Source organism: Gadus macrocephalus, chromosome 5 (assembly GCF_031168955.1).
Source record: "Gadus macrocephalus chromosome 5, ASM3116895v1".
In the NCBI taxonomy this organism is placed as follows: Eukaryota; Metazoa; Chordata; class Actinopteri; order Gadiformes; family Gadidae; genus Gadus; species Gadus macrocephalus.
This window is the reverse complement of record NC_082386.1, coordinates 1958146-1975282: the sequence shown is the minus strand read 5'-3', so window position 1 is coordinate 1975282 and position 17137 is coordinate 1958146. Positions and strand designations below refer to the sequence as shown.

The 17137-nt window shown below is 43.2% G+C and overlaps 1 protein-coding gene and 1 long non-coding RNA gene across 2 annotated transcripts in view; one reads left to right on the top strand and one right to left on the bottom strand.

The window, feature by feature from the left end:
• Positions 1–15237, bottom strand: part of lingo2b (leucine rich repeat and Ig domain containing 2b) — a 31311-nt gene extending 16074 nt beyond the window's left edge. Inside the window, exon 1 of the mRNA XM_060051145.1 lies at positions 14821–15237. The gene's annotated coding sequence lies outside the window, so the exon portion shown is untranslated. The remainder of the gene's footprint in view (positions 1–14820) is intronic.
• On the top strand, positions 7454–7660 carry LOC132457475 (uncharacterized). Its single transcript, XR_009525669.1, has 2 exons — positions 7454–7524; positions 7579–7660. It is a non-coding gene; the product is annotated as an uncharacterized LOC132457475 (long non-coding RNA).
• Positions 15238–17137: the final 1900 nt, after the last annotated feature.

Here is a 17137-nt window from a genome sequence, read left to right as displayed (position 1 = left end):
TCAATTCCCTTGTTGTAAATCACTCCATGTTTGCTCCAGAGCTCAGGGGAGACATTTGTATTGTCCTGCTAAAGGGCCTGTTGCAATTATGTGGTGTCTATATTGACCAGAGTATCGACAGAAAAGGGTCCTGCATTACACAACTTGACAGGTGCTTCCTGTTAGACCAGCGCTAGGAAGAAGGAACCTCACTTCAACAGCTAATAAGAAACCCAATAAGGTGCGACCATACTCTCTTTAATAAATACATCTTCTACAGATAAATTCAACAATTAGTGATTGCCAGAAACATGGATAGGAAATTCCTATGGAATCGGTACAACCCGCACCCTATATAAACAGTATATATAGATACATATATATAACCAGTATACAATAACTCTCAAAAGGAATACGTCAAGAGTTTAATTGATAATAAACACGAAACAATCAACACTTTAGTTGCATACAATTTCAGTTTCATTGTTTCAATGTTTTTCATTTGTTTCACATGATTATTTTTAAATAAATACTGAAAGGTACATAAGTGAATCATAACACACAAGCCAAAACAAAAACACCTTCCGACAAGGAACGGGAATTTCAAAGGAGAACAGCAATATTTCCCTGTGACCAGTGACCACTAGGATGGAGATGGAACCAGTAGCAGTTTGTCTCTCGAGACCGGGAGGATCTCTATTCGCAGAAGGAAGATGGAGAACTAAGTGTGTGACTGCAAAGAGGTGTGAAGCAGTGTGAGGAAGATCACAGGCTACAAACTGGCTAACGGCCCACGAGTAGCTTGAGATCTAGCCAACATAGCCAACCAACGGTTATTCAACGATCATGGGCTCATTACGTACATGTAGACAGGAAACCCAATGGTAGGCCGGTAAAAGCTGATAGTGACCACTGATTGCATTTCCCTCCCAAATTTAGATAACTTTTTCACAGAGAATGTCTATGAAATATCAAATATCTTTCAAATTAACCTTGGTTTTTGTGAAATGAGATTGGGATTTAAGCGTTTTAAACTAATGTGTGACTGTGATTAGCCGTTACATGCCGTTTTGGAAATCTGCCTCTTCTGACATCACAAGTCGGAGTGTCCACCTAGATGTGTGCTGGATAGATCAGTCTACCAGCCTACCAAGTGGACTGAAGCAAATGTTGCTCATCTATCTATCATACATCAAAATGGCCTATTTCAAAACAGCTTGCAATGGCTAATCACACTCACAACTGGTGGTATAATATGTCACCTTTAAAATGCTCATCCCTCAACTATATAATTACTCTATCCTGCAGAACTGGGCCCCCCTAGACTGGGTACCCCCACCCCATTCTGCCGGTGATTTGAATTCGCCCTGCAGCAGGGTATGGAGAGGTGCAATACATTTCTTCCTGCTTCCGATCCGCTTTTACAGGAGCCAATCACCAAGATGGCTTCTCCCCCTGGTTTAACACAATGACCAAAGGGAAGCGACGGCAAGCATACGCCTACAGACTCAGAGTCATTTGAACTACACCCGTTGATGACGCCTCTGGTGCTGTAGAAAATGACAGCAGCCTCAGCCTTGTCGGTGCCGTTAAAGTAGCATTAATAATCGTTTACTACTCATTCTTCAGAGGCTTATTGAGCTTGGTCAGGTAGCCAGGCTAGGGCTCCCCTCTACCCACATCCACACCTCTCCCCTACAGCTCCCTGGCCCAATCTGCCCAAGTAGCCCCCTCCATTCCCCCATTCACCCCCCACATGGTCTATATGGACAGTCGGTGCTGACGACTCCAACTGTATCGGTGTCAATACCAGGAACTGTATGAAGAAACATGTTGCTTTTAGGCCATATGGGAGATATATTGTTTACTGAGTTCAAGCGTCATTACAGCAGCGGACAGTAGAGGCTTATCAATAAAACCATAGCTACATATACTATTTATTGATGCAACTTTTTTCATGTCTCTTTTTTATACTACACTTATTTATGCAGGATTAAACTTGTTGAAGTTTAAACTTGTTTAAGTTTAACCGCCAATATCAAAAAGCTCTAGCTACTTATAACAACAGGCCGGTCATATACCCCAGATCTGATGTCTTTAGTCCCTTTTGGTGGGTCCGTGTTTTTCTTTGAATGCACTTGAATAGCGCTAGTGCTGCTGCAATTTCATTAGCTTTGCCCAATGTACAAACCCCTGTCTCAGTCCTATGGTCACCTGAAGTACCCCCAAAGGTTCAACGCCGTGCCTCTATTGGAATTTAAGTGGGTTGCTTGCTTCTAGGGCTGTAACGATACACAAATTCACGATTCGGTTTGTATCACGATTTTTGACCCACGGTTCGATACATCCCACGATTCTTTTAAATTTAAAAAGCATTTTATTTAAACAACACTTAAATACCAATTATCTTAATGTAACATTTAATAACAAATAATTTGGAACACTGAACAGATTTGAACCGAAAGAATACTAATAAAGTATAGCTAAATTAATAAAGAAATAACCAAAGATTGCAGTTGGAGGATGCTTTTTGCTGGTAGGCATAATAGGGCCCCTTTAACTGTTTGGTTGGTTTATTCAAATATCCTTATTAGCGCTTCTTATTAGCTTAAATAATGACATAATCAGGCCCTATAGAATGCAACATGTTTAATAGCCTAACTTTCAATAGATGAGGAAAAACATGAACGTCGCAATGTCCACACCAGGAGCGACCAAAGCGTCGAAGACGCTTTGGTCGCTGCGAATTTTCGCTGCGAATTTTTCTGTTCGCTTTGGTCGCTCAAGTCGCTCATGACGTACAATTCAATTATGCAGACGCATTTAAAGGAGCCGTATGCGTTTAGTAGGCCCTACCGACAGCCATATCAAATATTGAACTCTCCCATACACCTTGGCCATATTGCCGAGACGGTTTTGCTTGTTCGATAAAGTGCTTCGACAACAAGTAGGACAGTGATTCCCCCCAATATAAAAATCCTAAAATGTAGGCTAATTACAACCGAGAACAAAAAACCCTGCGTGCTGTAGTAGTTGAAATGTTTCACTGATCTGGATCTGCAAATCATGATCTGCACTCATTCGTCGCATTCAAAACAAATAGACGTTAGCGCACATGGCTAATTTGCATACGCGCACAGGACTGGTTGGCTCCGCAAGGCAAATAATGGAACATATCTATCTATCTAGGTCTTTCTGTCTATCTATCTATCAACGCGTGTCTAGTTTTAATGTGATGTATTGTGTGTATGTCCAGTCAGACTTGTTCTGTGTGGTCTTGTAGGCTACTGTCCTGTGTGGGACGAACCACCTAAATGGATTCCCGACGATTTGTGTCGTTTGGTATTAATAAAGACTTGACTATCTATCTATCCAGACTATTTAATTAAAAATTATTCACCTCAGGCTCCGTGAATAGTGGGGAATAGAGGGATAAAAGACAAGAGATATATCCCTTGTCATTTATCCCTCGTCTTGTCGATTAGTTTGTTTATGTGACGGTTTTGTTTAAAGCATGCTACACGCGATTGGTTGGTTAGATTGGTGGCATGTAGAGCAAATTATAATGATTCCCGCTTAAATACGAACGTTCTAGATGTAGCCTATAAATACTCCCGCTTATCATCACTTGATATCCAAACCACTATGGCGTTTCGATCTCTGAACTGAAAAAGGGTGGGTTCGTACAACACCGGGTGCCCAGTTACAGCCGCGATTAATACTTCAGCCGACATTTTGTTCAGTGAGTGAATAAAGGTAGGTAGGAACCAAAGTGCCTGCCGATGTTCCCTGGGATCCACGCAAGCGAAGAGCGTCTACATTCCGATTGGCTGTCAGTGTTTGGTCGCTGAAGCGAATAATAGTCATTTGCATAAAGTTAAAAAGTTTTCAACTTCTTTTTGACGCTCTGGTCGCTCAACTTTGGCCGCTGGTAGCGTTGGTCGCTTTGGTCGCTTTGGTCGCTCTTGCCCATAGAAAGTGAATGACTTCCGGCGATTTGGTCGCTCAATTCGCTTCTGGTGTGGACATACGTCCACACCAGGAAAGACGCTTTGGTCGCTGCGAATTTTCGCTGCAAATTTTTCTGTTCGCTTTGGTCGCTCAAGTCGCTCATGACGTACAATTCAATTATGCAGACGCATTTAAAGGAGCCGTATGCGTTTAGTAGGCCCTACAGACAGCCATATCAAATATTGAACTCTCCCATACACCTTGGCCATATTGCCGAGACGGTTTTGCTTGTTCGATAAAGTGCTTCGACAACAAGTAGGACAGTGATTCCCCCCAATATAAAAATCCTAAAATGTAGGCTAATTACAACCGAGAACAAAAAACCCTGCGTGCTGTAGTAGCCTAGTTGAAATATGTTTCACTGATCTGGATCTGCAAATCATGATCTGCACTCATTCGTCGCATTCAAAACAAATAGACGTTAGCGCACATGGCTAATTTGCATACGCGCACAGGACTGGTTGGCTCCGCAAGGCAAATAATGGAACATATCTATCTATCTAGGTCTTTCTGTCTATCTATCTATCAACGCGTGTCTAGTTTTAATGTGATGTATTGTGTGTATGTCCAGTCAGACTTGTTCTGTGTGGTCTTGTAGGCTACTGTCCTGTGTGGGACGAACCACCTAAATGGATTCCCGACGATTTGTGTCGTTTGGTATTAATAAAGACTTGACTATCTATCTATCCAGACTATTTAATTAAAAATTATTCACCTCAGGCTCCGTGAATAGTGGGGAATAGAGGGATAAAAGACAAGAGATATATCCCTTGTCATTTATCCCTTGTCATTTATCCCTCGTCTTGTCGATTAGTTTGTTTATGTGACGGTTTTGTTTAAAGCATGCTACACGCGATTGGTTGGTTAGATTGGTGGCATGTAGAGCAAATTATAATGATTCCCGCTTAAATACGAACGTTCTAGATGTAGCCTATAAATACTCCCGCTTATCATCACTTGATATCCAAACCACTATGGCGTTTCGATCTCTGAACTGAAAAAGGGTGGGTTCGTACAACACCGGGTGCCCAGTTACAGCCGCGATTAATACTTCAGCCGACATTTTGTTCAGTGAGTGAATAAAGGTAGGTAGGAACCAAAGTGCCTGCCGATGTTCCCTGGGATCCACGCAAGCGAAGAGCGTCTACATTCCGATTGGCTGTCAGTGTTTGGTCGCTGAAGCGAATAATAGTCATTTGCATAAAGTTAAAAAGTTTTCAACTTCTTTTTGACGCTCTGGTCGCTCAACTTTGGCCGCTGGTAGCGTTGGTCGCTTTGGTCGCTTTGGTCGCTCTTGCCCATAGAAAGTGAATGACTTCCGGCGATTTGGTCGCTCAATTCGCTTCTGGTGTGGACGGACAGTAACGAGGCATAGTGTTACGAGTAGCATATGTGTGTGCGGGAGAATGGCAGCGTGCGTATGCGTGTGTGAGTGACGTCAGCGAGTGAGTGGACGAGCGAGGAGAGCGAGCGGTAGCGCGTGTGTCTAGTGAAGAAGCGAAGTCCGGTAGAATAAAGTAGGCCTATCCATCCTGTCAATAATCGGTGGCCGCTTCATTCCGACCTATAAGCAGACAAACTGCCAGTCAAATCACACAAAACAATAGAGACAGGATCACACAGGCAATTTTTTTCGCGCTTGGCCCACTCTGGATAAATGTCGTTCATATCGCATATGAGGACTTCGACGGCTGTGGAGAAATGCAATCCTCCGTAGCCACGGAGAGCTGTGATCACAGAGAGGGCATCTCGTCACATATTTACGGCATCGATAGGAGGGGGCGCTGACAGCAGACTATTATTTAGACAAATTATTAGCAAATTTCAATCTGACAATTTGACCGAAGAGTTAGAAAGGGCATATCGCGCTTCTGCCTTCTCACACCGCGAGACAGGTTCGTGGCTTTGAGTATCGCGATTTTCGGTTTGATACGCGTATAGTTACAGCCCTACTTGCTTCCAATGAGCGCTAACTTGTACACTATGGCAAGCCATCCCCGCCAGAAAACGGCATCATTTAGATGCGTATCACCTTCATTACGCCGTAAAAAACGCCGTAAAATCTAGAAAAACGCCGTATTTTACGCCGTCATGCGCAAAAAAGCGCCGCTTTTTACGCCGCAATTGAGCCTTTCAAGAGCGCGCGTAAAAAGCGCCGTTTTGAACATCGAACCGCGCGTAAAATACGGCGCTTTTGTGCACATCACAACGCCGTAAAATACGGCGTTTCTCTAGTATGCTAATAATCTCCGCCCTTCTTTTCTCTCAGCCAAGGCATTTGAAGTGTTTGCGCCCAATCGCTGAATAAGACAAGCAGACCAAATCAGTTCAACACAGATCTCCTCTCATTTGGCGTTAGTTGTAGCGTCATATTCATATAGATAGGCTATATATATTAGTAAATGCAGTTTCAACGTTGTGATAACCGTGGTCCAATCGATAGAGACGCTTGCTATGTAGGGAAGAGGTTGTCGGATCGAATCTATATATTGTCAGATTTGTGCTTTTGTCAGATGGTCACGCTTTTATGATCGCAATGCTTTTTAGTCCGCAAGCCAGACCTCCTGTGTTATAAGTTCCAAATTCAGTGCCTTTTTAGTCAGCCAGCCAGATCATCTAGGTGTCTTGTTACACGCTTTATAAGTTAATTATATTTAAATTATTACAGCCATGGAGCCTTTATTTTCGCGGAGTTATCGTAACATCCTCTCTTGTTCAATCGATATAAATACACAGTGGAAAGGAGTGAGAGGGAGCCATAGAGAGAGACACTGATGAACTGGGGAGCCATGCTCTAACAACGTTCAGAGGCTTGTAACAGTCTACTGAGTCTGACACGGTGCTTAAATGGGCTCTGGAGACGCAGGAATGTTGTTGGATTCAACTATTTGTGCATGGAAGCAAAAAAAATATCTCCCCATCAAGGCCAACAGCAGAGTAGCCGAAAAGAATAAACTGATATGAATGCTTCAAATATTAAAACCCGATTGATTAGGCCTATGCCGACATAATATCAGTCCTAATCCTGAACGCACCGTGCGTACATTTTTCACGGCATTTCCCCCCAGACAGACAGACAGACAGACAGACAGACAGACAGACAGACAGACAGACAGACACTTTATTTACCCCAAACTAACTTTCATAATCCAGCAGGTTACACAATACAAATAACTCTGACACAAATACAGACAGCCTATACAGTAGGCTAATACAGCGCCCACCTCAGCAAAAGGTAAAATGTAAAAAGAAGATATAAGCTACATTTAAAATACAGATGCTGTAGCCTACATAAAAATACAGATGCCACATGAAATATGAAAATAGGATGCACTGTATAAATATGCAAAACTAGGATATAACTAGGCTATAATGAGAATACTTGGTTAACTTACAATGACTAACTTACAATGACTATCCTCCTAAATTAAATTAGTTAGATGGAAAGATTTTTGTCTATGTAATGATCCTGTCACTTTACTGCCACACATTGTGTGTGTCAGTAAAGTGATGAGGTAGGAGAATCCGTGTATGGTTCGTTCTTTGAATATTCCGATTTATAACAAAATCAGAAAAAACTAATAACAGGATTGTTTTTTGGTTTTTCAGATTTGGTTTTGAAACTGAAAAAGGGCAAAAGGAATAAACAAATAAACGGCATTTGATTTTGTGTGTTGGTTTTTAAAACCCGAAACAGAAAAACAAATAGGGCCTACAAAAATAGATACATTTATATAGGCTACACCAGAAGGCAGAACGCAGCGAAGAAAAAAGAGCCAACCACCTAAACCAGCAATAGACTAATTATATTTAGCCTTAGTTATGGCCGCACTTGAACCTTATGGTGATTTTATTCCTGAACTATTTGACACTGGAAAGACACGATGCGATCAGTACCGCTCTAAAGCATTCTGGTGCCCCGAAGTACTCCGTTATGATGGTGAGGAGGTTCTGTGTGGAGCACAACCTTCGAAGAAGAAATCTAGTTTCGCCGGCTCCCATGGGAAACAATAAAGCTGCCCATTGTGGAATGCGAGAGACTCGATGGAACGTTTGAAACGTCTTTATATGTATTATTATTATTTATTTTTTAACAACCTCTTGCCTACAGAACAAGCGTCTCTATCGATTGGGCCACGGCCACGGTGACCACACTGTAGGAACTGGATTTACTAATATATATCGATATGACGCTACAACTAACAACAAATGAGAGGAGAACTCCTCAAAGCAGATCTGTGCTAAACTGATTTGGTCTGCTTGTCTTGTTCAGCGATAGGGCGCAAACACTTCAAATGCATTGGCTGAGAGAAAAGAAGGGCGTAGGTTATTAGCATACTATAGAAACGCCGTATTTTACGGCGTTGTGATGTGCACAAAAGAGACTTTTTACGCGCGCTCTTGAAAGGCTCATTTGCGGGCGTAAAAAGCGGCGCTTTTTTGCGCATGACGGCGTAAAATACGCCGTTTTTCTGCATTTTACGGCGTATTTTACGGCGTAATGAAGGTGATACGCGTCTAAATGATGCCGCTTTCTGGCGGGGATGGCTTGCCATAGTACACCGCCATGCAGCCTAGTTTATCTTCTAGCTCAGAACCTTGGTGTGCATTGCAGCGCCACCCAACGCCACCGCCGTATTAAAAGCAGAACAAGTCCTCAGACCTTCCACCGTTTGAGGTCCTTACTACTGACACTGCAGCGCTGCGGCTTGCCGCGGCTCATCTGACGGCTCCAGACTTCAGGGACGATATGAGGAGTTAAGACTTTCTTTATGTATGGTGGGGGTACAGAATCGATTTAATGGATGGATTTAAATGCCAGAAGAAGGGTTTTGAAGGAGCATCTTGAATTTTACAAAATGGCTGCGTGAAAAATGTTTTCGTCAAAATCTCAGCTTCTAAATAACCTAGAGCTTTTATTTTGACAGCTAAACTACCATTTGGAATCCAATGGGGCCGTGGAATCCAATGTTACTAGTTGCAGAGGTGTTGAGACATTTGTTACAGCAGTTCTTACAAATACTTACTAATTTCATAATTTCATAAGACAAATTGGTCATTAGGCATACTAAGCACCAACCACAAGGACATTTTTATCTAGTGGTCTGATTATTGTAGTAGGTCTATATTGTGTATGTTGAACAGGTTACTCTACCCTACATGTAAGTGTGACAAGTTGTATGTAACAATTTATTCATACATACAATTTATTTTGAGGTAAACATAATCATTTGAAAAGCTAATTTCAGTTTTTAGAATGTGTAATTTAATTTATAGTAGTTGTGAATGTATATGAGAACTATGCAACTAATGAGTAATACCAAGAAGAGGAATGCAGATAGGTAATTCAGATCCTTATCTGTTTGGTTTAATGATTAGTCAATCTGTTGGTAATGCCTCGGGGCTCCAGTAGGGGGATCACGCTTGAAAACCCACAGGTCCTGAGACTGGCTCTGACTATTCATCACGTCACCCGCAACAAGATGCTGATGGATCTTTTCAGTGCACATGATTACTGCATTCCTTATGGCCGTACCCTCCTACTGGAAACAGCTCTGGCCAATGCTGTTGTACAAAACACCAGAGAGTTCCAAGGTCTGTATGTACCACCATTCTTGTTCTTCGCAATAGATAACACAGACTTTTCAGAGGACACTGCTGACGGGAAAGGAACCACCCATGGAACGATTACTGCTGTATACCAGAAGGCAGAGGTTCCTGGAGAACAAGTTGCACCACCCTTGAAGATAGGATATGCCCAGAGTATATCTATAACTCCATACCATGTAGATATGCTGCACTGTGACAAGCCAAAACCACAGCTTGCCAAGAGAACAGACCTCTTTGTCACCAGCAAGGGAATCTCAGGATCCTACCAGCTGACACAACTAGGATGGATTGTTGCTACTGCTTGGTCCAGAATGGAAGCAGGGGAAGAATCAAGCAATATTCCTGGCTGGGCAGGATACAACTCACTGTTGTCTGAAAGCAAGCCACTGACCCAGGTCAGAGCCCTACCACTACTCCCAGAGGTGGCACACGAGTGGTCAACCCTGCTGACTGTGATCATGCAAGCAAGTCAACTCAGAAAGCTGGCTGTTGTTGAAGATCACCCCACTGTCATTTCTTTTGACATGGCTCTTTATGAGAAGGTGGTCAAACTGCTAGATGACAGACCTGACCTGAAACGCACAGTTGTCCCATGACTGGGAGAGCTACATGTTGTCATGGCTGCCCTCCGCGTTCTTGGTTCCTCCATGGAGAACTCCGGCATCGATGATGCCTGGATAGAAGCTGATGATGGGTCTGCAACAACAAGGCAAACATCGAGTAGAAGCAATCTTGTTCTTTGTTGCTGCAACCCGGAATGCTGAGCTGGAGCTTCATCTCCAAGCCGGAGAGCAGCTAAGCAAGCTCTTCTTCGCCTTTGACCGGATTAAATACAAGCAACTGGCCCAGATACATCACAGACATGCATTATCTGAGGACCAATCACCCTGCAACCTGGGAAGAGCTGCAATTAGGCAACATTGCAGTCACGAAGAATGACATTCCCTTTGTATCCATCGGTGCGGACCATGCATGCGAGCATTTGAAGAAGCTGAGGAAAATTCATTTTGGACTCGTCGGCATCTCGAACAATGCAAATGCTAGACAGGGCTTCTTCTTGGTCACACCAGAACTCTACCGTATTGCAAAACAGTTCAAGAGTCAGTTTGACTTGGAACCTGACCAAATCAGAGAGCATCATGACCTTGGGCCAAGTGCTGTCAAGAAGGTGCATGATGTTATTGAAAAGATCAAGGCAGCTATACTGAAACACGGAAACCCATTTGCTGTTGAAGGTGACAAGCTGCACAATGTGATCACTCATGCCTATATCCCTGATGAGTATGTACCAAAGATCTTGAATGCCGATGTGACTGGTCAAAAGCAGTATGAAGACTACGTTTCAGAGCAAATTAATGGAGATGTCAGCTTATGGGCACCAGTAAAGAAGGAGAAAAACAAGATGTTCATGTCTGCAAACAAGAAAATCACAGTAAAACTCAGAGACAAGAATGTGGATCTAAAGGAGACCAAGGACTTGTATAGCAGACTGACGGTACTGGCCAGGTCCAGCAGAGACATCAACCAGAAAGAGGCCATTGGGAACTACGAATTCACTATGACACCAAGAGCCCTTTTTGCTCCAGATGGTACAATCCTGCCATGCCTGGACAAATCAAAGTTGATCCACCTCCTTAACAACTCCACAGGAAGATCAGCAGCCAGAAAATGGGATGGACACCACACCAGATGCTCCAAGTCCCAAGATAGCCCTGGTAGATCCAATGGTTCTTCTGCAGAAAATGGCCAAGAAACCAGCAACCATAGTGACAGTCAAACATCTCAGTGAATGCTTCAACGACAGGCTGATGTCCCTCACACGAGATTATGATGAAATCATCCTTGTGTTTGACACATACAGGGATGATTCTCTGAAGAGTGCTACCAGGGATAAAAGAAGGCAAGGAAGAGCAGAGCACCAATCCAGTATCAGGTCCAAGATGACACAAACATAAAACACATCCCAATGAGCAGGTTCCTTTCACATGACAAGACGAAGGCGGACCTGACCACCTATCTTGCTGCAAAGACTCTAGAGTACAAAAGTACATGAAAAAAACTGGTCATCACCTCTTCTTCAGGGCAACAAAGACTTGATATTCCAGGACAACAATCATGAAGAAGCAGACACACGGTTGATCTACCAGGCTGTGCTGGCATCACAGCGAAAACCACTGGATGCAAAGATGGTTTTCTTCTCCCCAGACACAGATGTCCTAGTATTGGTCATAGCAAACTATGACCTCATGCTGAAGAACACGTCCATTTCCATGGCCTCTGGGGTTATGGGGATAGAGCCAATATGGAGAGCAATAGGGTCAGAAAGAGCAAAGGCTTTGCCAGCCTTCCATGCGTTCACTGGCGCTGACAACACTGGAAGGTTCTCAGGTATAGGCAAAGCAACCTGGCTGCAAGTCTACATGAAGGCAGATAAAGATGTAATCAGTTCACAGCAGATGCTTTCAACAGAGGAAGAAGTGACCGAAACTATGTTGGCCACTCTGGCTAGCTTCGTCTGTGCAGCCTACTCCTCCAAAGGCATCTACATCAAGACCATCTCCGAACTAATAATAATAATAAATTTTATTTATAATGCACTTTATATTCAAGAATCTCAAAGTGCTTCAGAGAAAAAAAAAATATATATTAAAAGGGGAACCTCAAAGAAAGTTTAGCTAAATGCTCTTTTAAAGAGATGGGTTTTGAGGTTCCGTTTAAAAAGAGCTGTAGTCTGTGGAGCCCTCAGGTGGTCAGGGAGGGCGTTCCATAGTCTAGGGGCAGCAGCAGAAAAGGCCCGATCACCCATGGTGCACAGCTTCGTATGTCGGGTTTGGAGGGTGTGAGTGGATCCTGAACGGAGTGTACTACGATGGCATCTCTTCTGCAAGCATATGGCAGAAAGTGATAAGCTACCTCCTACCCTTGGAGCTCTGAGACAACATGTCCTGAGAGTCCATATCCAAGCCAGTGTGTGGGGACAGGCCAGCATTTCTCTGCAAGATTCTCAGATGGATCCCCTGCAGAATGGCTACCACAAGGAGTCTGATAGCCAGCTGAAACCAACCATGACAAATGCCCTTCCAGCTCCAGAGGCCATCATTGAGATGGTTAGCTGTCAATGCAAAAGAGACTGTTCTTCTGCCAGATGTTCTTGCAGAAAAAACAACTTATCCTGCACCGATCTTTGCCAGTGCGTGTCAGAATGATGAGGACACACAGAATAAGTATGAAACTGATGATGACGATGATAGTGATGATAGTGATGATATGTACAGACTTATTTTGTTACCATTTGATTCCTTGGCCCTGAAAATGGTAGTTTAGCTGTCAAAATAATATCTCCAGGTTATTTAGAAGCTGAGATATTGACGAAAACCTTTTTCACGGCAGCCATTTTGTAAAATCCAAGATGGCGGGCATATAGGTATCAGGGCAAATGGAAACATTATTTTTCTGATTGCTTACACAATAAAGTTTCCAAAAATGTTTAGTTTTGATACTCTCCACAAAATTCTGGCAACATTACATAGTGAACCTGACTATAACCACTGAGGAGGGTTGGAAAGGGAGCTTTAAATGTATTTAGAAAGATAGGATGTATACAGCAGTTCAAAATGAACCCTAACCCTAACCCTGCAAATATGAAGAATAATTTTTCGGTGCAATTCATCTTCTTCTTTAACAGCTGACGAGGGCCGACCTCTGATTGGGGGATTCATGCTTTACACCGCGCCTGTTGAACAGGTGTGTCTGCGTCAGTGAGCAAAAGCCAATGTATAGGCACATTCACAGCTCATATTATAAGGTGATATTCCACAAAAAGCCAACAACATTCGGAGCGCAAATTTCGAGTGTGACAAAAATAATTACAATCATATTGTTTTAATGAGCAAAGACCACAGAGCGGGAACTAGGTAGGGCTTCTGGGCTTTATCTTTCTCCATTGACTCCAAATTGGATTAAAAAATACAAAAAGATTATTTTGCTTCTGTCCTGTCATGCTTATGTGCGTTGGACTTTATGTTTAAGTCAGGCCCCAGTTACCAAAGAAAAGCAGACTGATGAATCATTTGAGAAGCCCCCATTTGCAATTATAAACAAGCCGGAGCCAATGAGAAGTTGTGTTATCCTCAACAACAAAATCCTATCCATATTCAGCGAGACGATTAGAATAAAAAAATAAACTGCCTCTCCCTCCAGCGTTGATTCTGATGCTCTATTTCATCGGGCCAGGGATCAACTCACTCAAAACATCTTTCATCCATTATTAAAAACAAAGCAACGAATCAGTGAGCCAATACAAAATACCATCCTGCTGCCAATGCAGCTTCCCTCTCCCATTAACGAGGCTGTCTCCATGTTCCTCATCTCTCAGCTCTGCTCCTTGCTCCCTCATGAGAGCAAACACACCCCTGACCGGTTGCCTTGGAAACACCTCACACACTCCTCCTCCTCTCTCTCTTCAATAGAAACCTTTCTATTCAGAGACTGTAACACTTCCAACCACGATGGCACAAAATACATGATGAACCAGTGTTTATTAGTCTATTATTGATGAATGAATGAAAAAGGTGCAATAATTAAGCTTGGTTTTCAAAATAAACGGAATTAAAGGATGCCACCAAGAAAGACCCTGTCTCTGTTCTGTAGTCTGCATCAGATTCTCCTGCAGCATGCCTCACACAACTCATGAAAAACCCTATTTATTCGGTGCATGGTGGAGATGGAGATAATGTAGCCTCCTGGTCTTATTGAGTTATAAGGCCACTGATAGATGGCAGTCTTCTTGGAAACATGCACTGTGCTCACCACACAGGTCCCCATCATCACATCTGACCGAACACCTCCGTCATTAGATACGTCACACTATTGTATGCAGAGCGAAAACTTGATTATCATCACCTAATGTTGCTCGTTTTCCATATTATTAACCATAAGACACATTCAATCCAACCATCAACCCCGCTGCTGGTGTCAACAGCAGCGCACACAATATAACAAAAGTTAAGTTAAACGCCATCCTCCCATATTTCCACAGAGGGACTACGCCTTGCTGAGACGGACGACAACAGTTTGTCAATTTATATGTATTTCTATTCGTGTCTGTAGCCTAAAGATGTGCGCAACGAGCGCAGAAAAAACCCATGTGGATCGGTCGATGTGGACCTTCTTCAGCGCCGTGTGTATTGTGTTATTGTGTGTGATAATGGTGTTTCTTACCTGTTCACAGCACTCCGACACGTCAGATCCATGCTCACTCCGGTTTATGCCCCGCTAGTGCGTAAAGCTATTGCGTAAGGCTAGTACGTGAGGCTTGTGCGTACGGCTAGTGCGTAAGGCTAGTGCGTGTCCGACTACAAACGGAATCTGAACCAACTCACCCGCGCATATCAACACCAGTGCGCACATCAACACCAGTGCTCCGACAGCATCTCTCGCGACTGTACACCAGATCCACGTATTTATCCGTCTTCTGATCAAAACAAAGCCCGTCTCTTTATGTCGCCTGCTCGTTTTTTATTTGTCGATCGGAAGGGATGGTTCACTCCCTATCTTGAACGAGATACGGTCGAGACCCTCGGGTGTCCACTGAGCAGCAGGGTGATGGAGGGAGGAGGGGAAAGTGGAGGCAGAACCAGTTGGGTGGGGGCTTTTTGAGCTTCCACAGCATCTCGTCTAACATCACCTGTAAGCCACGACTCGTGACACTAAGCGAAGCAACAATTTTATCCATATCGTAGATTCCTATAGCTGTTTAAAAAATTGCCTCACACGTTCACGGCTAAAACCATATTGGTTATTATTTGTTTGACTGTGTTTTAGCGTCATATGGTTAGCACCGTTGTGTCGGTTTAAAGGTGTGTTCCAGATGCCTCTGACACCAGCCTTCCGAGTTACAAGTGGGGAAATCTCCAAGCTTTCTTGCGGTACTTCACGGAGGCACGCCCCCGTTTGGTCGGTCTTTCTCGGAATTCTGAGATTATACCGAGTTCATTTGCGGTCTGCTACGGGAAAGAAATAGGCCTATAGTTTCTTTGTTTATGTACCACGTAGGTAATTTGAGTGCCGATTTTAAATGCTCTTAAACACTAGATCACATTGCTACTTTATTCCGGTCACCAATTTATGTATTGCACGGTCTTGCTCTGTGTGTGCAATACAAGGTAAAGTTGTGTTTGTTTTCGAGCTGGGCCCCGTTTCCCGATAACGATGGATCCACGCTTGTATCATTCTCACGATGGATCTTGCGGAGACGCAGGAATGTCGCAAGGGGGGTTAAAAAGCGTTAAAATATGTCCCCATCAAGGCCAACAGCAGAGTAGCCTACGAAAAGAATAGACTGCAATAATATGAATGCTAAAGATATATATAAAAAAAAGATATGCTAAAGACAGTGATATAAATCAGTTTGCAAGTGTATGTGTTGAGGAGTAACAGTTTATAAGCTTTTTTGAACTGTGTGATGGATTGTAATGCTCTAATGTGATGGGGAATGCCATTCCAGACTTTGGTGAAAGTATGGGTGAAGGACCTCTGCCCATAGCCGTTATTGTATGCGGGCACTGGGTGGTGGTTGAATTAAAATCAGAGGGGAGACAGCAAGTGCAGCTCGAAAGCGACCTCCCACATGAGGTTTGGTAGGCTACATACAATTAGGTTAAGTGTTATTGTACTTTAAGAGCAAAGTGTTGAATATATAAAGCTGAATCTAAACAGCAATGGAATAATTTGATTTTATGCCTTGTGAGAGGGTTGCCTTGTGACGTGGCGTTTGATAGGTACATTTCGGCTGCGCATGTATTTTTGGAACTTTAAATTGCTGCAATAAATTATGTTGTTGACTAACATGTCTCTGTCTTTGCTGTTTAAATCAAACAGTAGTCTATGATTAATATATTGGCGGTAACCACTGTTTTGGGGGTATTGCGAAATTGCGCAATATTGTGTTTTAATAAAGCGCATCCAATACGTGCTGGTGATGCCATGGGCTATAGTAGGGCTAACAATGCTCTTAGCGCCCTACGAGTAGGCCTACCCCTGGAGTCCTCGTTAGCTACAAGCGTTTTCACAATGTTCGTTACCAATGAGGCTTTCGGGAAACGGTGTGAAAACTGAACAATGCTCGTACGACGCACTTCACGAACCAATTAGGCTAACAATGCTTTCAGGAAACAGGGCCCTGGTTTGCTAAAGAGTCTAATGTAGCTAACAATAAACATCAACTAGCCAATTTCATGACACAATCACAAAGACGAACGGGAACGCAATAAGTGCTCCGAGACCGGCAACTTGGAAGGCTGGTGTCCGAGGTGTAGTATATAGTGCCGCACACTTATACTGTCATGTTGATGTTAGTGATGTGTAGGCAGAGTCATACGTTTGGGGTGAGGTGGTCTAGTTCCTGTTCTATGGCACTACATTTAATGCAGACTACACGTGTGGTAATAAAGTGACGTTCTTGGAGTTAAAGACAAGCCCATGGATGTCCGTCATGTTTGTAGATTCACCCGGTCATGGAGAACTATAACATGGTGTC